Source organism: Mixophyes fleayi, chromosome 6, assembly GCF_038048845.1.
Source record: "Mixophyes fleayi isolate aMixFle1 chromosome 6, aMixFle1.hap1, whole genome shotgun sequence".
Classification (NCBI taxonomy): domain Eukaryota; kingdom Metazoa; phylum Chordata; class Amphibia; order Anura; family Limnodynastidae; genus Mixophyes; species Mixophyes fleayi.
This window is the reverse complement of record NC_134407.1, coordinates 132207632-132233363: the sequence shown is the minus strand read 5'-3', so window position 1 is coordinate 132233363 and position 25732 is coordinate 132207632. Positions and strand designations below refer to the sequence as shown.

Below are 25732 nucleotides of genomic sequence, written 5' to 3'. Positions count from 1 at the left end.
CTGCAGAGCACTGAGGGGTCTTACAAATCAACAATAATAATAATAATAATAATAATAATAATAATAATACCGATAACAATAATAATAAAATCGATAATAATAATAATAATAATAATAATATTTGAAGGAATATATAACTAAATATAACATTTAGCTTAAATAAGCATGTGTATATATAGGGAAATGAAACCTAACACTGTGTTATGTTCTAAAAGATATATTTTTATTAAATATTTGTTTTTGGTGCTTCCAGTCTTTTTCTTATTTCTTTTCTCCTCTTGTTCTCTTCTCATCTTACTGAGAAGCCTCTTCCTGCACCTTATATAACACTGGGTGATTCTGTTTGGGAGCATAAAAGTTAACAATTGTTAATTCTTGATAAAATATCTTACATTTCACTACAAAATCCCTGACCTCTTCCAACCTGTGTATGTCTACATCTAGTAGTGACAAAAGATTAGCAAAATTATGACTAACCTTTTCATTTTCCAGCTGAAATGACTGAAGAAAACATGAGGGAAGCGTATGTTGCTTAAGTTGGGATTGACTGCATTATGTATATAATGTGTTCCCTGCATCAAAGCTATATCTATTCTATCAAGCTGTAAGGACTAGAGTCATGGCCGAATTAAGGAAGGGGGGCCCCCGTCGCCGGCTGGGAGTAGAGTCGGCAATCTCGAAATGTACAGCAGCACATCTTAAAGTTTTTTTTTTTTGCTCGGGGGGGGGGGGGGGGGGCAGGGGCGGTATAGGCGGCGCCGCCACGATCATGAGTGTATATAAATATTCATTCAGAGCAGATCCGCGCACCGGATAAGACAGAAGATAGACAGAAGACAGAAAAGAGAAAAGAGTAGAAAAGAAAGCAATGCAGAGGTAAGTGAAAGAGGAGAAACGCAGAGAGGCACAGGGGGTTGAAGAAAGGGGGGGGCAAAGGCAGCATGACATGGTGGGTTAAAGAAGGGGGGCAAAATCAGCATGGCACAGGAGGTTGAAGAAAGGGGGGGCAAAGGCAGCATGGCACAGGGGGTTGAAGAAGGGGGTGGGCAAAGGCAGCATGGCACAGGGGGATGAAGAAGGGGGGGCAAAAGCAGCATGGCACAGGGGGATGAAGAAGGGGGGGTCAAAGGCAGCATGGCACATGGGGTTGAAGAAAGGGGGGGCAAAGGCAGCATGGCACAGGGGGATGAAGAAGGGGGGGCAAAGGCAGCATGGAGGGCGCATTGCAATCATAAGGGGACATAGCGTGGTGATGATGAAAGGGCACAGTAATGTGTGTGTGATGGAACAGGGAGCTTTTGGCAATGTAGTGTGTGTGAGGTAGATGGTGGCTAATTAATGGTTGCTATTTTGTTTGCGGGGTAATGGGAATACTATTATTTTAATGTTGGGGCTGGAGGAAGGCCTAATTATTAATCATGGGTGCTATTGATTTAGTGGCGAGGCTGGTTGTAATTTTCTAAATGTAGCCATTTTTTTCCAAATAGGGTCCCACAACATTCCAGGACCCAGACAAGCCGCAACTAAAGAAACCTGCGGCGACACGGGGTGAAAGGGAGTAGAACAGGTAGGAGATAGCAGGAGAGTGTGTGAAATGTTGTGATTCTAGTGGGACAATGTAAATTTTGGTGAGCGTTCTGCCCAATGTAAGGTACAGGCCAAGACTGTGAACTCTCTGTGTACACACTGCATTCTTTCTGTACTACACTGTGGTGCTAGATGTCCTGAAAATCAGGAGTGCTTGGACATATGTCACGCTCCGGTGAATTCAGGGCCTAGCGCTTTTCCCCATCAGCCATGTCTCAATGATGCATAGCCACGCCTCCAATTGTATGACCACACCCATTCTCAATTTTGAGCCTCTGCACACCTGTAAGGGGGCCCCGTGAGGTTGTTGTACCGGGTGCGCGCCTGCGTCAGGGGGGGGCCTCGCAGCCACACAAACAAGAGAAAGATTGGATCACCTGTCAGTTGGTGATCCGATCTTTCTCCTAATATAACACTTTGCGCAGCAGTGATGGTTGGGTTTTGCACATTTGTTCAGTCGCTTTTTTATGTGGTTTGTGATGATGTATTGAGGGAATATGCTGGGAATGGTATTTTCCCCTGGGCCAAATGAAAGTTTGCTATGAAAGTAGTGCTGGTATTGTAGTAATACCATGCCTGGATGCAATTTTTTGGGATAGAGAGAGAGACACTATATGTTAATGTGGGCTATTAATTTAATGGTGTAGTTTCGCTGAGGACTAATTATTTAAAGGTGGGTGCTATTAATTTATTTTACAGGTGTTAATGGAATATTTAATTTAATAGTGGGGCCTATTAATTTAAGGTGAGTTGATGGGACCTTTAATTAATTGCTGTGCTGGTTTCGGGACTATTCATTTATTATTCAATTTGGGTCTAAGTTTGGGGAGAAGGAGGGCTAATTTATTAAACTTGAATATGAAATATTGTCAGCAATGGTTATGTGAAATGGATTTATTTGTTTATTTATATGTGAATGCTATTAATTTATTGCTGGGCTGTTTTGTGAGGAGGAAATAGTTTTTTTTATTAAATGTGTATGCTATTAATTCAATTGGGAGAAACAGTTCATTATTAAATTTGTATACTATTAATTTTATTTCATTTTATATTCAGGCCTATTTGCCGGGAGGGAGGCCTACTTATTAAGTGCTCACGGAGTGCTCGAGATCTATTTTCTGGGGTGTTCAAGCCTTAAGGATTAATTGAAGCTATGTGTAAAATGTCCTTCATAGTAACCATAATGTTCCTAAGACTAGTTCTCCATAGGTCATTAATCTAGTCAATGGCTCTCTTTTCCAGATAAATGGTCCAAGTCCACTGAGGAAAGCAGTGAGTAAGGGTTGGGGCACAAGAGAGGGAGGAACAAGAGAATAAACTTGAAACATACCAAGATAAACTTTAGAGGCCAGTTACTAATTTGCACTTACGCCTGGTTGCTGAGTGTCAATTGCTCAAATTCGCATTACACATGCGAACAAAGAGAAGAGACACATATGCGCTAATGCAGACATGCACGAGAGGCTGAAAAGGGGGGAAATGGGCGGTCTGACTAATGCCGAGTACAGTAAGGGAGTGTTCACGGGGCTCATGCAGACCTGCAGGAACACACATAATGTATATGCTCGTTAAGAGACATATCTTTGCACCTGCTAGAGGACAGGTGCAAATACATGCTGATGATAGTGACTTGGCGTTAACGAAGCGCATTTGCTGCCATGTGAAACCGAGATGTACATTGATTTGCACATGGGTGTAAACACACTATTTTTGCTGTTTTTTTTATTGATTAATTGAACTCTGCATCAGCCCATAGGAAGACAAATCAACATTAACAATAAACTGCTTCCAGTCATGGAAGATAAGAAATGCTCCATGACCAGAAAATAGCCCTTGGGGCAGAAGCAACCTGAGGGTGTTGACATCAACAACCTAAATCAAAGAACAACTAAGACAGCATTAAAAATTAGAGCTATGGCATGTCAATCTATAGCATAAGCAAAAGGAAGCAGAATAAATCTATCTTGTTCTAAAGGGTACAAGGGAATAGCTGGGGAAAATCCATGGCCCCATCTGGGATGGAATATAGGTGTAGAAAAGTGACTGCAATCACTAAAAGCTACCTACTGGTCCACCTTCCTAGGGAATGCATACAGCACTACCATTTGCCAAGGTTTCATGCTCAGCCAGTAAGGGTGTCCACGTGGATACTGACCCAAAAGCAGTGTGCACAACCTAGTGGGGCCCCAAAAATAAGCCATTCTCTGGCCTAAGATTCCTCTTGGCATCACTGATTATATATTATATTTAAACATAAAAATTGTACACAAATGTGTTTGCCACATCCTTTTCAGAAAAACTCTCACACTATCATATATGTGATTTTTGATACCCTGCAGTGTATATGGATAATTATAGTTTTAAAAGGTCACAAATTTACATTAAAATAATAATAACAATATAACAAGAATGGACTTCAGTTACTGAGCTCCGAAAATTCTATTTAATTAAAAACACAACTGAGTTGATTCTGTTACGTTACCTGGTGTGATGACAAAAATGGATTCCACATCCAGATTTTCAATTTTTTTTTTCCTAAAACTGCAAAAAATAATGCAAAGGGCTCAGTTGCAGAACACACTATAGAAACTATGAGTAGTGTATAGAGGCAGAATATATCACAGGGTAACATAGGATAAAATGGATACAAGTTATTTTCATCCATTTTTCTTTACTATTATTATTATTATTATTATTATTATTATTATTATTGTTATTATTCCTGTGAGGCGGGAGGCACCTGGCTGACATGTTAATAAGAATTGAGTCTTCTGACATTTGATCATCATTTAGAATTGGGGAAATTATATCATTGTGAAAGCATATTTGAGTAAGTAAAAGCTTATTTTGATATGCTTCATTTTATGTTTGATTATTTTCTGCCATATTTATAGTTGCTTTCAGTAAGTTCCCTTTCCCATAATTCCAGCCTACTGTTTTCATCATATATATTTAAATTGGTGTCACAGAGTCTTCCTAAAGTCTTCAATGTCATCCAGGGCAGACCTAGATTTTTCTTAGCTGGGGTTGATTTAGAACCCTGCCCACCTTTTCTTTTCTAGCAGGCGCGGGCCCCCCTAGATCCACAACTGATATAATCCCAACTATCTGGAATACCGTCCATACACACACCTTCACCATCATACATATCAGTGACCATGTATTCCTTCTTTATATTGTGTTACTGGGATAGGCATTTCATTAAAATTATGACTTTAATCTCTATGTTCAGCCAAGTCGAAATTTTGAATCTGATCCTTATGATTAACCAGGTTTAAATTTATTCACACTATTGTATTACGCTCTAGCACTATTTGTGTTTTGCTATACATTAATCTTATGTATTCAATGTGGTAAACTCTGTGTCTTTTTTAAATTGTTGCATCTGTGTTATAATTGATGATGTGATGTTGGTGTGAGTTTAGGGGACACCTATATAAAGAGCCATGTGTCTGTGTGTGTAAGAGCTCATTTAGCTATGACTGAGGGCAGGTGCTGTGGAATGTACTAATTGACATGAAACCGATGAGCATTGAAAAATAAAATTATTGGTATTTATATTCCAAATTGGTCATTTTTGACTTTCACAGGGAACATTATTACATTCAGTTTTATTAATTGTAACACACAGTTTGTTTTGTATGAGTTCTTGTAACGATACCTACATGAGAAACACTAAAAAGCAGGGCAAATGGCATTGTTTTATTGACCACTTCATCAATTCAGCAAACCAGAAGTTTGGGGGCCAAGTATAGCGGTGTAGGAACCGGGGGGAAGAGGGGGAAGTTGCCCCCCCATGATTTCTGTTAGGTGGGCAAAGACTTCCAAACAAAAGCCTTTGCACAAAGCATTTGTACTAATTGGTAATTAATAATAATAATAATAATAATAATAATAATATGTATTTAAATAATGTGTAAATACATTTTTGGCGAAGCCCTGAAACACTCACAAAAATTAACATAGGATTGGGAGTCTTTGTATATCTACAGTCACTGTTCCAACTGTCATAAAATGAGATACCAAACACAAGAAATAGGTGCTCCAAGCCCTCTAGTAGTCCTTGACCTTTTGCCCCTCATGAAAATTTTCTTTCCTACACCCCTGGTCAATTATATCCCATAATTCAATAGAGAGGGAGAGCAGTATCATTCATTGTTAAATGTGGAAACATCATTTGATTTGTGGTTGAATAGTGTGTGTTTCTGTGTATTTATAGGGCCATGAACAGCCCTGTAGGCACAGGCTTACTGTACCTAATGGTAAATCTGCCCTTGGAAAAGACTGGAGACATACACACCTCTCAGCCAACCAGATTGTATCTATTACATTGGTTAATTATAATAGTAATAATAATAGTAATAATAATATAGTAATGATGCACCTTTTATCTAGGTAAATGTACTGTAATTCGACCTGTAGATGATGTTTGTAACTTACTTGATGTAAATGCAGACTCCCACAAATATCAATACACTTATGGTAATGATTGCTGCTGGTATAATGATGACTTCAGCCAGTATTTGCAGATTATGGACATCTATGCAAGAAAGAAACACATTAGGTGAATTCACTTAATTTCATTTACAAGGGTCGTTGGAACCAATAGGTTCCATTTTTAGGTCTGTTTTTGTACATTGTACTAGCTTTAAAATTGCTTGTACAATGCTCAAATTTGAGCCCAGTAGGTTCAAGGGCTTAACTACCTTACTGTGCTTATTTGCTAATCAAGATAGTTTAGTGGATAAGAAAGTATAAGCATATGGCTACCATGGGGCTATATGGAGGAGTGAAGGGGCTATATAGTTTCATTTTGAGGCTATATGGGGTATGATGGAGCTATATGGCATTATTATAGTGAGACCATGACTTTATATGGTGCCTTAATGAAGCTGTATATGGTAGTCATTGGGTGAACAGGTAGATCTACTCTACGTGCTGGACAATTAGTCACATATGCTAGATAATAATTTTTTTTGGTATACTGTGCAGATTGCGGTGTGTGTGACACATTAAGCATATCCTATGATCGCTCACATTCACACATACAGGTTAGTTAGGGCATTAGAACAGGTCTCTTTATACCCAAAGTTAAACATCAGAGCTCACAAAATAGGGTAAATGGTACTAAATTTATATCAAAATATAATACTAAGTCTGCACAACTCAAAATGATTATTAATAAGAACTATCACTTAATAAAACAAGGCCACATATTGAGTAGTGTTGTCTCCAAAAAAACTAAGAATTGTTGTTTAGAAGAATGAAAAGTTTAAAAATTTGTTAGCCCCTATTTTTCCATAGAAGGTAGAGGAACTTACTTATACCCGGGTGGTTTCCTATTTTCATGATAAACCCAAGGGTAGCTTGAGATGTAACAAGACAAGGTGCACTACTAAGTTTATGAAAAATAAATGTAAGTTTGTCATCTCAAATGTAACAAGAGAGAGCTTTACTATCTGTTCCTTCTGCAATTGTGAATCGACATTTGTAATTTAGGTTTTTTAGTGTCCGTGTGGACTGCAATATGTGGTTAGGACCATTAGGTCCTTGAGGATCAGATTAATGGAACATAGGAGAAACTTCGTCAAAAAGCTGATACTCAAAGTGTTTGAAAACATATTGTGGAACTACTTAAAGCTGACTACACATTTTTCTGTTACCTGTTATGAAACATATTGGGTACATCACATGAGGTGGGGATAGATTGTAAAAGTTATGTGAAAAGAAAATCTTTTGGATCTTCAAACTATGGACACTTCATCCTGACAGGTTAAATGACTCAATAGAGTTTAATCTTAGTGCTTTTTTTCTTTCTTTAGATGGTATTATATGTTGATAGTGTAGAGTAGAACGGGAACTCTATTAATATTATTTTTTTTTTTCTTGGTTAATGATTCATTTAATGTATTAAGTTTGATTACACATATATGTTTCCTTGATATTCAAAGGGGTATTTTTTATATTTATTTTTATTTGTATTTGATTTTTGTTTTATGAATATAAACATAAACATCATGCCTCTTTCTCCACTCCTATAAGACATCTCTGTGGCTCATTAGGTTGGACGACGTTTAAAATTAATTAGATGGTAAATGTTTGAATTCCTTTTAACACAAGACAATATAGGAAACTATGTCTAGTTCCAATTTATTTACTTTATTTATTAATTTTCTATATTTTAATTTTTTTATTATATTTAACCCTATTCAGCTGATTGGTCCAAAATAAATTGTTTGGATTAGAGAATCATCTGGTAGTAGTTCTTTTATAGGTCAGTGGGATAAGTTTGTAGTTTTATTTTTACTTTTATCTTTAGTGTTATAGTTATATTTATTTTTACTGTATTTATTATTTTTCATTTTGTACTTATACTATTCTTATTATAATACTTAAAGTTAACGGCTCCCAACGAAATGCGTCAGTAGGACACTTGCTGAAGATGACCAATATACTGTATTTTTATTTCTATCCTTTAAATGCACTTTAACCATTGGTATCTGCTGTCAGAGGACTGAGATTGAAGAGCTAGATGTTTGATCTTCCTCTATTTTTGTCATGGTTTAGGAGACATGGGTCATAGCAGATTAGGGGGTGAAGGATCTGTTAACTCACCTGCGCTGATGTCTTCCTGCTTTAAGTCAATGTTCAGCAGGGTTGGCAACACTGAATGGATTTCATATAAAATAAACAATTAGCATTACATTTCTTAAAGTAACAAAGAAAAAAAAATAGATACAGGGTATTGCATATGCCTTAAACAATCTGTCCTCTTTGGTGTCCTCTGAATTAAATGTAAAGGACCTTATAATGTACACATTACAAATATAAATTCTAACTTGCATCACAATTAGATAGTCAACCTGGAGAGTTTGAGGGGCCTCCTCTCTTCAGGGCACAGACTTAGTATGCTGATCTACCTACATGACAAATCTACAGAACATCATGTGTAGCTGATGTCTGTATATGATGCAGTAGTGGTTCATGTACGATTGGCTATGATGTCCTGCTCTGAAAGGCTCACCAATATCATATCCAGGTATATACCTGCAACAACAATGACATTTAGGCTGCAAATTACACAACACAATTGCCTCCCTTCAGGCTTTTTTTCCAACTAATGTCTCTATATCAGCCAGGCAATGTTGTTTATCATCAATACCAAGCGTAACAAAAAGTGAAAAAAACATCAATGTGGCTAATATAAGTATCTTATGAAATATCCAAAAAATATATCAATGTTCATATTAAATTCCAAATAATAAACAATATTCCCTTTTACCAACTGAAACTTTGAAATTAGATTTTCTTTGCTTTATGAAATTGTTTCTTTCTCTTATGTTATACACTGACTGTGTACTGTGATCTAAAATAAATTTTGGAAAATCTCCCTACTTTACTATGTACTTACCGAGTGTAACATATTAGTGGGGAGCCCACCAATAACAGCCACCACTCAGCACTGGAGACTGTGCTGGGTGGAAAATTCTAACTTCATAGGGCAGGAGGTGTGTGCTGAATGTGCCACCTGATTGGATAAGAGTCAGCTAGCCAGGTGCCACCTTTCATATACATCTCCTATTAAGTAACAGTGAGCTCCTCTTTTACTGTATCTGTATGTGAATACCATATTTAACCCTGTGAAGTCATTTATTTATTATCACTATAAATCTAATCCTTAGACACAGGTGAGCTAGATCCTGTAGAACCTGTATGCATGAGTTTATGTCTCTATTTTCGCTTAGTAAAAATAACTGAAATAAGTGTCCATTTACCTTCAGTTGTCTCCGACAGCATCCCATTTCCAAAACTAATAAATGATACCACAAGAAACAATGAGCTTAAACACGACAAAGCCATGGTCCAACTTGCTCCTTCAATAACTTCACCTCAAAAGACTGGAACTGTTGGTGTCTATGACATCACCATGAGCCAAAGTTCTATATTGTGCAGTCATAATAAAAGCTAGGAAATGGAGAGGACCATATTAGAGATAATTTATGTAGGAAAACTATATTTTGCCTGGTGTGTTTTTAAATTGCTGACAAAAATTTAAATCATTTTATAACATCATTATGCTGTTAGTTCAAAGTTGTTATTTGAGGTAAATTGTGGTGATAAAAATAAAATCAGTCTAATCATCACTAAAAGGGGTCTATTGATAAATAAACCCCAACGTTTCCTATATATACACGATAAAGGGAGGCTAACGTCTTGTGCCAAATATGTAATATCCTAAACTTCCCAATCATGCATTCACGGTCATGGCCAAAAGTTTAGAGATTGACATTAATATTGGTTTTTACAAAGTTTTATGCTCCAGTGCTTAGACCTTTCTGTCAGATGTTGCTGTGTTACACTGATGTAAAATTACAAGCATTTCATAAGTGTCAAAGGCTTTTATTGACAATTACATTAAGTTTGTGCAAAGAGTCAATATTTGCAGTGTTGACCCTTCTTTCACCCTGGCATGCTGTCAATCAACTTCTGGGCCATATACTGACAGATGGCTGCCCATTCTTGCCTAATAAATGCTTGGAGTTTGTCAGAAATTGTGGGTTTTTGTTTGTCCAACCGCCTGTTGAGGATTGACCACAAGTTCTCAATGGGATTAAGGTCTGAGGAGATTGGGAGAAGTTCCTCTTGGAGGATGTTTTGGTTCCATTTTTTATTCATGGCTGTGTCCTTAGGCAAATTTGTAGTGTGTTCGTTCCATACATTATTATTGTTAGTATTAGTCATCAATGTTGTGGGGAGATACAAGTATATGGCATATAAATCTAACTCATGATACAAACTGGCCCACGTGGTAAAGAAAACCTAGCCCTTGAGCTTTTACAGTCTATTAAAAGGAAGGCAAAATTTGTGAGACCAATGTTCCTTCTAAGCTGAGTAGGATTTTGCCTAGAAAATTTCATTTCTAGTAGTATAATTTCCAAGTTACTCAGGTGACAGGGAATAGTGTGCGAGACATAAAGTCTGATTGGTTAGTACATTGATTTCAAAGGCATCATTCACACTTTCTTGTTGTCACTGTGGTGTGTTGCACTATTAATAATTTGTTTTGAAGCATTCCTGCTATTTTCTGTGTTAATTGTGTTGTTCAATATGATCACCAAATGATCGGACAAAGGGCCCACACAATGCAGTGGCCGGTCAGTTTAGTTAATGTAACCAAACAGCAAAAAATGCTTATAATGAACTTCAACTGGCAGTTTCATACTCAATTGTGATTGTATATTGTCTTAATCTACTGTCTCATAATAATTCACCCTCTGCATGTGGGTAGAAAACCTTGTGGTCTGATCAGTTCCTGTCTCGTCTCTGCTGTAGTGATGCCCTCTGGTGACATCATGGGTTAGTCCAGGGTAAATTTAGTTCATCATTTGAAAGCATGGCCGGCTAGGGTAATCTCAGGTCCTGGTGTGGTCACTTCTTGGGCCCCCTTCCCCCATGCAGTGTTTGCAGACACCTCTGCCTAGACAGTAAAGGCCAAGACTGTCTGGGAGGAGTGTGACATATGGACCAATAGAAAGCTATTATTCCGAGCAGCCACTTTCCCCAGACTTTAATTGTTTCAGATGAGTCTGTGGATGAGATAATGATGATGGTGGCTCAGATGATATCCCCACTATAATCTGCCACTGCTGGGCCCCAGTTGGTAACATAACTGCCATGCAGTGCTAGGACATTGGGGTATGGGAGTTGTTCTGCTTCCCTCTCACAGTCAAATATATAAAATGAAAGGCTAATTACAAGCTGATTCAAGTGACACTTTCGTTCTGTGCATGAGGTAGGGAAATAAGATTAGAAACTTTACTGTGGACAGGAGTGATATGACAGAATAAAACACTCTGATTTTACATTGCTACTGAATATGTTGGTGCTATGTAAAGATAAGTAGTAAGACTAATAATTTACTGCAAGAGAGTGCAGAACACATTTAACACAAATCAGGCTGTAGTCCTTTATCCATATGATAAATTAGGAATGAAATAAAAAGCAACTACCTTAGAATTGCTAATCTCTGTACTGTTACTATAACATATGTCAGCGTATGTTAAAGCTTAGCTATTACTTTGCTCTCAGATATTGTATGAAGATGACTTTTTTGTACGTCACATGTGCCCTCCCTACCCAATAACAGTCTTTTTCCTGACAGTCTCCGATTTTAGTGTAGTCATTGGGCTCACTTCACTTTATTGATTGAATTTATCTGTTGTCATTGGCCCCACATCCACATCCAGCACTAGATCTTGAGAACCAGTAATAGATGCATTAGACATCATGGCTCTCACACTCCAGAATCCATGAAGACAACCCTATCTCACCCTGATGACTCAGCTTCAAACTCGGCCCAGTGCTAATCCTGAAATCTAAACCATCATAGGCTTCACATCCACATCCAGCATTCAATTCTGTGTACAGTCTGATTCTACATTATGTCTACTCTGCTATTCGCCATATTACCATATAATTCTACCCGCATTACACTGTTTGTCCTCCATCTCCTCCGCTACCTGCCTGGACCCCTAGGCTTAATGCCCCTTTTGCACTTATTGTCTCTCTTTCCCCTCTCTCGAGTGTAAACTCTCACCACATGTCTGTCCACGTCGTCCTGGTTGTCCCAGAGCCGTAACTTAGAATTCTAGTGCCCTGGGCGAGAAAGACAAATGCCACCCCCCTAGCCCTCAATTTTAACCAAATTAACCTAAAATATTCCAAAATTGCGCCCCCCCCTTCAGCGTTGCGCCCTGGGCGGTCGCCCCTGTCGCACACCCCTAGTTACGGCCCTGGGTTGTCCCAGTCATGTCTTATGCTGACTCTTTTCTGTATGTTATGCAATTTATTCTGTTACTTGCATCCACGCTTTTATTGTTCTGCTCAATTGTACCCCTGTTCCTGTCATTATGTAAACTGTCTTTACATATCTGTATGATTATGTCAGGTGACAATGAATCTGGGGTGCCATAGAAATAAATGATAATAATGATGATGAAGGTGAGAAGATGCTGAGAGTACAGGAAAGGAACTAAATGTATTAAAGAGACATTTGGGGCTAGAGGTCTGATTCCCCACTGTCCACTGCTGCAGAGCACTGAGGGGTCTTACAAATCAACAATAATAATAATATTAATAATAATAATAATAATAATAATAATAATAATACTGATAACAATAATAATAAAATCGATAATAATAATAATAATAATTGAAGGAATACATAACTAAATATAACATTTAGCTTAAATAAGCATGTATATATATATAGGGAAATTAAACCAAACACTGTGTTATGTTCTAAAAGATATATTTTTATTAAATATTTGTTTTTGGTGCTTTCAGTCTTTTTCTTCTTTCTTTTCTCCTCTTGTTCTCTTCTCATCTTACTGAGAAGCTTCTTCCTGCACCTTATATAACACTGGGTGATTCTGTTTGGGAGCATAAAAGTTAACAATTGTTAATTCTTGATAAAATATCTTAAATTTCAATACGAAACCCCTGACCTCACCCAACCTGTGTACGTCTACATCTAGTAGTGACAAAAGATTAGCAAAATTATGACTAACCTTTTCATTTTCCAGCTGAAATGACTGAAGAAAACATGAGGAAAGTGTATGTTGCTTAAGTTGGGATTGACTGCATTATGTATGAAATGTGTTCCCTGCATCAAAGCTATATCTATTCTATCAATCTGTAAGGACCGGAGTGCTCAAGATCTCTTTTCTGGGGTGTTCAGGCCTTTAGCATTAATGAAAGCTATTTGTAAAATGTCCTTCATAGTAACCATAATGTTGTCTATAAGACTAGTTCTCCATAGGTCATTAATCTAGTCAATGGCTCTCTTTCCCAGATAAGTGGTCCAAGTCCACTGAGGAAAAATATGAGTAAGGTTGGGGCACAAGGGAGGGAGGATGTAGGTACGGGTAAGTGTGTGGGTAGAGAAAAGGGAAAAAGAGAAACAAGGTTAAACATATCAAAATAAACTTTAAGGGCCTGATGCTAATTTGCACTTATGCCAGTTTGCTCAGTGCAAGTTGCTCAAATTCGCATTACACATGCGAACAAAGAGAAGAGACACATATGCGCTAATGCAAACATGCACCAGAGGCTGAAAAGGGGTCTGACTAAGGCCGAGTACAGTTAGGAAGTGTTCATGGGGCTCATGCAGATCTGCTGGAACACATAATGTATATGCTCGTTAAGAGGCGTATCTTTTGCATCTGCTACAGGACAGGTGCAAATACATGCTGATGAAATGTCCCATGACCAGAAAGTAGCCCTTGGGGCAGAAGCAACATGAGGGTGGTGACATCAACAACCTAAATCAAAGAACAACTAAGACAGCATTAAAAATTAGAGCTATGGCAAGTCAGTCTATAGCATGAGCAAAAGGAAGCAGAATAAATATATCTTGTTTTAAATGGTACAAGGGTAAAGCTGGGGTAAATCAGTGGTCCCATCTGGGATGGAATATAGGTGTAGAAAAGTGACTACAATCACTAAAAGCTACCTACTGGTCCACATTCCTAGGGAATGCATGCAGCTCTACCATTTGCCATGGTTTCCCGCGCAGCCAAATAGGGTATCCACGTGGATACTGACCCAAAAGCAGTGTGCACAACCTAGTGGGGCCCCAAATAGAAGCCTTTTTTGGCCTAAGATTCCTCTTGGCATCACTGATTATATATTAGGGGGTCATTCCATGTCAGTTCAACCAGGGTTGTCCACCACCCGTCTCAGATGTCTACGAAATTTTTTTAGTTAAGAGAGGATGTCAAAACAACAATTTCTGCCAAATATCTCGACTGTCTGACAATTAGTTTATTATATATTGATTTTTCAATCTATTACTAATCGCAGCTTCTTTATCCAGTTTATTTGAAGTATTACGGGTGTTTATTAAGGAATCGACACAAAATTTGGACCCCTAAAGTAACTCTTCCTCCCGAATCCAAAAATCCAAATTACTGTATCTGCCTCATGTTTTGCGTTACGGCAAAAATGCACGTTTTTCAAATATCATTAAAAACACTAGATTCAATTGACATTAGGGATCCCATTTTTTGGGGGGTGTTTAAAAAGGTATAAATTACTACCACAAAAAAAATCAGCCGGGTACTCTGTTTCATAGTGGAAAAAAAAAAAATAATGAAGTTGATGCTCGATTACTGCTGTACAGCATACATAATTTACACATTGTTAACAACCATACCAAAAAAAGTGAACTAAACTGAGGCAATGGGATAAACCTCCCATACAGGAAATGAAACAAACAAACTGATGGGAAGGGGATTCCCTTTAGAGAGACCAAAACTGAAACTTTCCAGAGAAAGAGAGAGGGAGACACAGAAAGAGTCAATCATGGCAGCTGCTCATTTGGTAGTCTTTTAAATACAGACTGCCATATTACTATTTACTCAAAACCATTGGATTACATAGCTGGGACCACTCTACAGATGAAGAAAAAGAACTTTTGATTCTGAGAACTGAAGTTTCAAATGCAGTAACCAATGATCCTAAAACCTCAGTCTGCTACCATCATGAAAAGCTTCTGCTGCTAAGATATGAAGACTTTCAGAATACATGCTGTAATCCTTTTTTGGACAAGAAGGAAAGAAAAGAAGTGTATAGAAGGGGCACTCCGATTAGGTCTATAATAAAATAAATCTTTATTGGATATGCATTAAAAAATGTTCTGGTTAAACAGGAGCGAAATATTTAAAAATACACATATAGGACAAAGAAGTGTGGAGGTGAATTAAAATTCAAATACAATTTGCATTGCCTCTGCTATCTATCATAATGCGCCTTTATAAGTGCAAAGATCCCAGCCTGAGTAAATGCTCCAAAGTTCTAATAATTACCATATGAGGTCACAAGAGCCAAAAGGTGATTCTAATAATATTATTAGGTAGTGTAGCCCAATAATAGTGGCATAAATCAGTCCCCTACGATCGCAAATATAAGGGAAATCCCTGCCTGAATAGGTAACTTAGAGCGATCAGGGAGAGATATGCTACCTATTAAACTGCCCCATAATAAGTGCAAAAATCGAGTAGATACTCAAAAAATTAGCATGGTTGCCATATAAAGTTTGAAAAACCCAAGGTATTTCTAGTAGTATTAGGTAATATAGCCCAATAGCATTGGCATCAAAAAATGAATGAAGAGACAAAGTATTATTAAGTCCCCTATGATTGTGGGTATATGTGAAAATCCCTGCCTAAGTAGGTAACTGGGGAGCGATTATAGGGAGAAAGGTGCAGGATAGCGAGACAAAACGCCAACGTGCATTTCGCTCTGTAGCTTTTTTAAGCATGACTGTTTTTTCATGTAGCACACAAATATCAACTTTAAATTTCAGTGTACAAATAAGATATCAAGTATTTGTGTGCTACATGAAAAAACAGTCAGTATTTAACTTATGTGCAAAACAGAATACTAATTTGCATTGTAACATGGTTTTGTCCAGGAGACTGAAATAAGAAGTTTCTCAAGTTAAGATCCTTAATGAATCAGGCCCAAGATGTGCTGATACACTTAATGAAACCAATCAACAAATGTGCTGTCCTGGCCTTCAAGAGATAAGTGTTTTGTTCCTTTTACTCACGTCCTCTGTGTAACGGAAGTGCCTACTACCCAAGGAAGTACTGGAAGGCAGTATACACTTTCTGCTGACACTTTAAGGAAAATTACAGACCGTTGCAAACAAGGGAAAAATAATGAGATTGTTGACTCAACTTCAGTTAAGGGCTTTAGTTATGTTAACGGTTTTAAATTTCATGATTTCTTGTGTTAATTATGTATGCGGTACAACAGTAATCGAACATCAGCATCAACTTCAGTATTTTTTTTTCTCCACTATGAAACAGAGTACCCTGCTGATTTTTTTTGTGGTAGTAATATATACCTTTTTTAAACACCCCACAAAAAATGGGATCCCTAATGTCAAATGTAAAGTGGTCTCAGCTATGTAATCCAATGGTTTTTCAGTAAATAGTAATGTGGCAGTCTGTATAAGACTACTAAATGAGCAGCATGATTGACTCTTTCTGTGTCTCCCTCTCTCTCTCTCTGGAAAGTTTCAGTTTTGGTCTCTCTAAAGGGAATCCCCTTCCCATCAGTTTCTGTTTGTTTCATTTCCTTGTATGGGAGGTTTATCCCATTGCCTCAGTTTAGTTCACTTTTTTGGTATGATTTTTAACAATGTGTAAATTATGTATGCTGTACAGCAGTAATTGAGAATCAACTTCATTATTTTTTTTCTCCACTATGAAACAGAGTACCTGGCTGATTTTTTTGTGGTAGTAATTTATACCTTTTTTAAACACCCCCCAAAAAATGGAATCCCTAATGTCAATTGAATCTAGCGTTTTTAATGATATTTGAAAAACTGGCATTTTTGCCGTAACACAAAACATGAGGCAGATACAGTAATTTGGTTTGGATTTTTGGATTTGGGAGGGAGAGTTACCTTAGGGGTCCAAATTTTGTAGCAATTCCTTAATAAACACCTGTAATACTTCAAATAAACTGGATAAAGAAGACGCGATTAGTAAATTATTTAATAAATTGAAAAATCAATATATAATCAACTAATTGTCAGACAGTCGAGATATTTGGCAGAAATAGTTGTTTTGACATCCTCTCTTAACTAAAAATTTTTCAAAAAAAAAAGTTTGTTTGCCATATCCTTTCCAGAACAACTCTCACACTATCATATATGTGATTTCTGATGCCCTGCAGTTTATATGGACAATTATAGTTTTACAAGGTCATGCATTTACATTAAAATAATAATAACAATATTACACTAATGGATTTCAGTTACAGAGCTCAGTTGATTCTTTTACGTTACCTGGTGTGATGACAAAAATGGATTCCACATCCAGATTTTCATTTTGTTTTTTCCTAAGACTGCAAAAAATAATGAAACGAGCTCAGATGCAGAACACACAAAATAAATCATGAGCAGTGTATAGATGCAGAATATATCACAGGGTAACACTTTCACCATCATACATATCAGTGACCAAGTATTCCTTCTTTATATTGTGTTACTGGGATAGGCATTTCATTGAAATTATGACTTTAATCTCTATGTTCAGCCAAGTCTAAATTTTGACTCTGATCCTTATGATTAACCAGGTTTAAATTTATTCACACTATTGTATTATGTTCTAGCACTAGTTGTGTTTTGCTATACATTAATCTTATGTATTCAATGTGGTAAACTCTGTGTCTTTTTTAAATTGTTGCATCTGTGCTATATAATTGATGATGTGATGTTGGTGTGTGTTTAGGGGACACCTATATAAAGAGCCATGTGTCTGTATGTGTAAGAGCTCATGTAGCTATGACTGAGGGCAGGTGCTGTGGAATGTACTAATTGACATAAAACCGATGAGCATTGGAAAATAAAATTATTGGTACTTATACACCAAATGGGTCATTTTCTACTTTCACAGGGAACATTATTACATTCAGTTTTATTAATTGTAACACACAGTTTGTTTTGTATGAGTTCTTGTAACGATACCTACATGAGAAACACTAAAAAGCAGGGAAAATTGCATTGTTTTATTGACCACTTCATCAATTCAGCAAACCAGAAGTTTGGGGGCCAAGTATAGCGGTGTAGGAACCGGGGGGCAGAGGGGGAAGTTGCCCCCCCATGTTAGGTGGGCAAAGACATCCAAACAAAAGCCTTTGTACTAAGCACTTGTACTAATTGCCTTCATACTACTTTCTGAAGTCATGGTATCTGTTTTAATCTTGTGAAACATTTTTAAATTATAGATTGTCTTAGTATAGATTTAATGCAGATAGATTGATTTGTTTATTTAAAAAACTCAAAGTGTTCTATTCATAAACATTTAATAAATAACTTGTATTGATTATGAACAACTAGCTATTCACTTTACTTTTACCCTGAATTTCGTGTGGTGCGTCCAGTAATAAACATGAGATAAAGCAATTAAAATGTTATAGCACAAACCATAACCAGCTAGTGAGGCAGTGACTATAGATTTAAAAATACTCTCATCAATCAAATGAGATTAGGCCGTCAACAAAATCTTACTAAAAACTAGGTTAATGACCATTGAAAATTTAAATTTTCTAGATGAACAATTGAATATATCTATCTTTCTAACGACTATTGTACTAATTGGCAAATAATATTAATAAAAAAAAAGTATTTAATAGTGTATAAATACATTTTTGGCCAACCCCTGAAACACTGTCAAAAATTAACATAGGATTGGGAGTCCTTGTATATCTACAGTCACTGTTATAACTGTCGTAAAATGAGATACCAAACGCAAGAAATAGGGACTCCAAGCCCTCTAGTAGTCTTTGGGCTCTTGCCCCCCCCCCCCATGGAAATTTTCGTTACTATGCCCCTGGTCAAGTATATCCCATAATTCAATAGAGAGAGAGAACAGTATCATTCATTGTTAAATGTGGAAACGTCATTTGTTTTGTGGTTGAATAGTGTGTGTTTCTGTGTATTTATAGGGCCATGAACAGCCCGGTAGGCACAGGCTTACTGTACCTAATGGTAAATCTGTTACATTAGGTAGTTATAATAGTAATAATAATAGTAATAATAATATAGTAAAGATCAGGGCCTGATCAACCACTAGGCTGACCAGGCTGCAGCCTGGGGCGCTGGGTCACGGGGGGCGCGGCGCTGCGGGTATTTATTTATTATTTTTATTTATTTTATATATTTTTTCTTCATTCATTTTTTTTTCCGGGGTGGGGGAGGGGGTCGCCGCGCGAGCGGAGGGGGGGGGGGGGGTTGAAGGGCTCGACGATCAAAAGCATTGGTGGTCAGTGGTTAGCAACACACAGCCAGTCGCCAGGCTGCCTGTTGCTGTGCAGCAGACAGGAAGCAGGACGTCTTCACTTCCTATCTGCTGATCAGAGGAGAGGAGCGACGCTGGCACAACTACAGGTAAGTGAACGGGGGAACTGCCCTGCATATCTATAGGGAGGGGGGTAACTGCCCTGCATATCTATAGGGAGGGGGGTAACTGCCCTGCATATCTATAGGGAGGGGGGAACTGCCCTGCATATCTATAGGGAGGGGGGGAACTGCCCTGCATATCTATAGGGAGGGGGGAACTGCCCTGCATATCTATAGGGAGGGGGGGAACTGCCCTGCATATCTATAGAGAGGGGGGAACTGCCCTGCATATCTATAGGGAGGGGGAGAACTGCCCTGCATATCTATAGGGAGGGGGGGAACTGCCCTGCATATCTATAGGGAGGGGGGGAACTGCCCTGCATATCTATAGGGAGGGGGGAGAACTGCCCTGCATATCTATAGGGAGGGGGGGAACTGCCCTGCATATCTATAGGGAGGGGGGGGGGGAACTGCCCTGCATATCTATAGGGAGGGGGGCAACTGCCCTGCATATCTATAGGGAGGGGGGGGGGACTGCCCTGCATATCTATAGGGAGGGGGGGAACTGCCCTGCATATCTATAGGGAGTGGGGGGAACTGCCCTGCATATCTATAGGGAGGGGGGGAACTGACCTGCATATCTATAGGGAGGGGGGGGGGGAACTGCCCTGCATATCTATAGGAAGGGGGGGAACTGCCCTGCATATCTATAGGGAGGGGGAGAACTGCCCTGCATATCTATAGGGAGGGGGAACTGCCCTGCATATCTATAGGAAGGGGGGGAACTACCCTGCATATCTATAGGGAGGGGGGGGGAACTACCCTGCATATCTATAGGGAGGGGGGGGAACTACACTGCATATCTATAGGGAGGGGGGAACTACATTGCATATCTATAGGGAGGGGGGGAACTACCCTGCATATCTATAGGGAGGGGGGGGTAACTACCCTGCATATCTATAGGGGGGACTACCCTGCATATCTATAGGGAGGGAGAGGGGGGACTGTCATGCATATGTATAGGGAGGGAGAGGGGGACTGTCATACAAATCTATAGGGTGGGAGGGGGGGGGGCTGCCATGAAAATCTATAGGGAGGGAGAGAGGTTGATATGTATGAAGGAGGGCAGAGGAGGGGGGCTGATATATGTGACTGGGGGAGTTTTGATGTGACGGGGGGGGGGGATAGCTACAGAGTGGAGGTAAGGAAAATAGCTGCAAGGGGGATAGATGCAGGGTGGGGGGTAAAGAAAATGGCTGTGGGGGGGCTTGTGGTTAAGGAAAATGGCTGCAGGGGGTATTTAATAAATAGAGCAGCTTTGGGGGGCAGAATCTCATGATTGTGTGGTGGTCACATGGGTGGTCTCAGCAATCACTAGAATACTAAATATTAGTGAGTTGGGGCTGGTAGAGGTTTGTATTTGATTGACAACAAATATTCAGATATTGCTTATATATGCCTGTCCAATGGGGTACTTTTAGCTGGCCATAATGGAGTGTTTTGTTTTAACTAAAGGGCCTAATCATTCAGGGTTTGCATTATAATACATTTTTGCATTTTCAAAACAGGACACCAACTTTCCAGAAGCCAGTGAGAGGATAACAAAGTTGCAAGAGAGAAGAGCAAGAACAGGTAAGAGACAATGGCACAATCTGTCTAAATTTGAATGCTGGAGAATACACCTGAACATTCATATTCAGGAGTGTTCCTATACACCTATATATTCGGAGGAGGGGGGGGGGGGGCGCTGCGGCCGTATTAGCCTAGGGCGGCCAGAACCCTTAATCAGGCCCTGGTAAAGATACACCTTTTATCTAGGTAAATGCATACTTGCCAACATTTCTTTTTCTTTTTCCGGGAGATGCCGGCTGGGACATGGGCGTGCAGGGGGCGGGGCGGCGAAATCGCGTCATTTTGGCCCCGCCCCGTGACGGAATGACGCAAATCGCGTCATTTTACAGATTCCGGGTGAATCGCGGCGTTTAAACTAAATTTTTCCCACTTCCTATCAGGGAGATTGCCACACTCGTCCGGGAGACTCTCGCAAAATGCGGGAGTCTCCCGGACAATCCGGGAGAGTTGGCAAGTATGGGTAAATGTACTGTAATTCGACCTGTAGATGATGTTTGTAACTTACTTGATGTAAATGCAGACTCCCACAAAAATCAATACACTTATGGTAATGATTGCTGCTGGTACAATGATGACTTCAGCCAGTATTTGCAGATTATGGACATCTATGCAAGAACGAAACATCCTAGGTGAATACACTTAATTTCATTTACAGGGGTTGCTGAAACCAATATGTTCCGTTTTTTAGGCCTGTTTTTGTGTATTGCGCTAGCTTTAAAATTGCTTGTACAATGCACAAATTTGACCCCAGTGGGTACAAAGGTTTAACTACCTTACTGTGTTTATTTGCTATACAAGATAATTATTTTGGTGGATTAGAAAGTATAAGCATATGGTTACCATGGGACTATATGGAGGAGTGATGGGGCTATATAGTTTCATTATGAGGCTATATGGGACATGATGGAGCTATGTGGCATTATTATAGTGAGGCCATGACTCTGTATGGTGCCTTTATGAAGCTGTATACGGTAGTCATTGGGTGAACAGGTAGATCTACTCTACGTGCTGGATAATTAATTCACATATACTAGATATCTATATTTTTGGTATACTGTGCAGATTGTGGTGTGTGTGACACATTAAGCATATCCTATGACTGCTCACATCTACACATACAGGTTAGTTAGGGCATATATATATATATATATATATATATATATATATATATATATAGTAGATGTAGTAAATGGTTGATAATATTTCAATGTTAATGGTGGGTATAAATATTTCTGAGTGAAGAAATCACAGTCAATCACAGTCTATTGGGCAGCAGTTAATCATGATGCTTATAAAAAAAGGGGCCAGCAAGTGTTTATAGGTGTGGGTTTGTTGCATTCTTGCCAGTGTATGTCTGCAGCTTTTCATTTGATGGAGGCACAAAGGCGGTAAGAGGAGGAGGATGGAGAGCAGTTGGCATCTGTTCAGCGGAGCCTGCGCAGACCACGCACTCCACGTACATTTATAGTGCGTTTGAAGCTGCACTCTCTGGCTGATGTGGAGGTAGTCCAAATGTGTCGCCTCAATCGCACTAACCTGCTGAGGCTTTATGAGCAAGTGAAGCATGATTTGGAGCCTACAACCAGTCGCTCTAATGCAGTGTCAGGACTACACAAACTACTGTGTGCAGTTGACTTTTTGGCCACAGGTTTCTTTCAATCAGTGTCCTCCAGAGTTATTGGCATAACGCAGCCTACATTTTCCAGACATTTTGGACAGGTCTTAGTTGCCCTTAAAAGAGTTTGCCCTAGATATATATGCTTCCCCAGCCAGAAGTCACAGTGGCATGAGCTAAAGGTAGCTTTCTATAGGCCCTCGGGCATATGAAATGTTTTGGGAGCTATAGATTGCACTCATATTGGGCTGAGACCACCTCACCACAGGGCAGAGGTTTTCATTAATCACCATCACTACCACTCCCTGAATGTGCAGGTTGTCTGTGTTGCTAACATGTGTATAATGAGTGTTTTAGCAGGCTATCCTGGTTCATGTCATGACGCCATTATCCTGAGAAAATGTACACTTTATGCATCCTCAGACTCCTGCCCAGCACAAATATAATGAGGCACACATAGCCACTAGAGGTGTGATAGAGCGTACATTTAGACTATTGAAGACCAGGTTCAGGTGCCTTGATAAATCTGGGGGTGTGCTTATGTATGCACCTGAAAAGGTGTCTGCTATTGTGCAGGTTTGCTGTCTGCTACATAATCTGGCTTTACAACAACTTAACCCACCGATTATTGCAGTAGAGAGTGAACAAGTAGGGTTCCGTGTTCCATCTGGTGATGTACAGAGTACAGAGGGGGGAGGCAGATTAGAGACCGTCTCATTGCAAACTACTTTACATGTAAGTTCATAATAGTAAAAGCACTAATTTTTATTACATTTGTTTGATGTGTGAGCAATGCACTAATTTTTTTCTTATCTTTTTTTAGAGTTTGAATTTTTGAACCAGAGGGTAGTGTGTACTCCTCATGTGCAAACTTATGAGAGAGGCCATTAGCCGAGGGAGTTTAAAATCATGTGGTGTGAAACTGATAATGTTACTTACCACTGGGTGGGGGTTTTAAGCCAGTGTTGGAATCAGCCAATAGGAAGGATGTGGGAGTGTCATGGAAAGAATACATCAAGCAGTGTGAGAAGGAGAGAGCTTCCTGTTTCCTGGATCCGGAGAAGCTGCAGCATCAGGCTTAGTATCTGGCTCCTTTGTATTTGTAGTTTTGATCTATTGTGGTTTGTCGCTTTCTCTACCTCTCTCTCTGTTCTCTCCTCTTCCGTTTGTCTGCTTCTCCTGTCTATTTTTCCCTCTTTTTCTTAACTTTGTCCACCCTTCCCTGGTATGGCATCATCCCGCCCTAGAAGGTCCCGCTCCATTCCCGCCAGGTTTGCGGGGTCCCCTCCCCCCCCGTCGTCGCTGTCTGCGACTTTATCCCATGCTGTTCCCCCTGGTTCCCCCCCAGTACTGCCCAGCTGCCCGTATGCCCCCCGGGTCCTCCCGGCGGAAGCATTAGTCTGTCTATACGGGCAGCCGCCCGCCGCCCACGTGACTCGGCCGCCGCGAGTGTTTCTCGCGGGGCGGGGCCGGGTCACACACGCAGGTCTAGGGCTCCGGAGCGGGCGGTGAGGCCGCTCGTGTCCGGAGCCGTTCACCGCATTAGGCAGGCTGCCAGAACACGAGGCAGGGGATCTCCTTCCCCCGCGCCTGGGGTTTCCTCTGTGCCCCCGCCAGCTTTTGTCCCCCCCCCCTCCTCCTGCGGGTCTCCTGACTCTCCTGCTATTCCTCCTGGTCATGGTGCTAGTAGTGGGGTCCTGGTCCAGCCTGCGGTGGAGCAGGGCCAGGGGTCCCCTTATAGAGGCCTGGGGCCCGTTATTGTCGATCCTGTTGGTTCTCCGGGGTCACGAGGGCTGGGGGCGGTTGTTTCCGGGGCCCCCTCCTTGTCTTCTTCCGGGCAACAATTCCCTGGGCTTCAGCCCCATACCCGTCATCATCCGTCTCAACAGGCCCCCCTCCCCTTCCTTCTCCCCCCCAACCCCCTTTCCTCCCTGTCCTTCTCCCAGGTTAGGGACCCCCCCCTCCTCCCTCCTCCTCCTCCCCCCTCCTTTTTTCCATGGATTCCTTGCATCAGGCGGGGGTGGGGATATCATCCAACAGGGCCCCTGGTTTGCTGGGCCCAGCCCCGGTTGGTTTCCCCCCAGGGATGGGGGTTTCGGCCCATCAGCAGTCCCCTTCTGTTTGTTCGGCTGCTAATCGATCACTGGCCTCTGACACAGCCGTGATATGGCCGTTGCAGCAACATGTCGGCCAGCAACACAGGGTGGAGGGACCCGCCCCCTCTTGGTCATTACCGTACCCCCCTAGAGGTTATGGGTCTGTAGTGGAAGCGGGGAATTTGTGGTCGGCCCCTTATCCAGCCTTAGCGGGTCAGTAAGTGCATTCTTATCCTCAACCCTCCTTGTTTAATAGTCCTAGCGTTTCTGGTACGGATTCGTTTTCTCTGGTTAGACAACAAGGAAGTAGGGATCAAGGGGTTCCCCCTCAAGCGGGTTTCCTAGGTCATCTCATGGTTCCCCCCCCGGTGTCTACCCCGGATGGGGTTCCTACTCAACAGTTGCATAACCTGTCTTCCCCACGTGCTAACATGTCTTCTTATCCAGTTTCACAGATGCAGCCATCTTCAGTAGCAGGGCAGATGGGCGTGGACGGAGCAGGGTCGCAGCTGCAACAGGATGAGGCAGCGGGGACTTCGACAGGGCAGCAGGGGTCGCACCAAGTCATTTCGGAAGCCGAGGGCGGAGCGAGATTGGATCTGCAGGAGGCGCAGGGAGCGGTCGGTGAGTATGATGGTTCTACTATAAGCAACACGTACATGTCCAGTTCAAGCATAGCCACCACCAGTGATGAGTCAGCCCCATCTTTTCCTAGGCAGGGTCAGCGCAAGCTCATTAAAATTCTTAACACCCACTTCGGGGGAACTAAGAGGAAGAGCGTAGATCGGCGGGAGGCAGCGTCTCCCACTCCGGCTGGAGGTCCCCTGGTTAGATGTGAAAACACGGCATTGTTGATAGGAGTTAGGCGCAGCATGAGGCACAAGA

The 25732-nt window shown here is 40.5% G+C and overlaps 1 long non-coding RNA gene across 1 annotated transcript; it reads right to left on the bottom strand.

Annotated features, from left to right (window-relative positions):
* Window positions 1-201: 201 nt before the first annotated feature.
* On the bottom strand, window positions 202-6528 carry LOC142160395 (uncharacterized). The gene is made up of 3 exons (XR_012693200.1): window positions 6028-6528; window positions 4070-4128; window positions 202-339 (listed from the first exon to the last, which is right to left on the bottom strand). It is a non-coding gene; the product is annotated as an uncharacterized LOC142160395 (long non-coding RNA).
* Between the last annotated feature and the right edge of the window lie 19204 nt (window positions 6529-25732).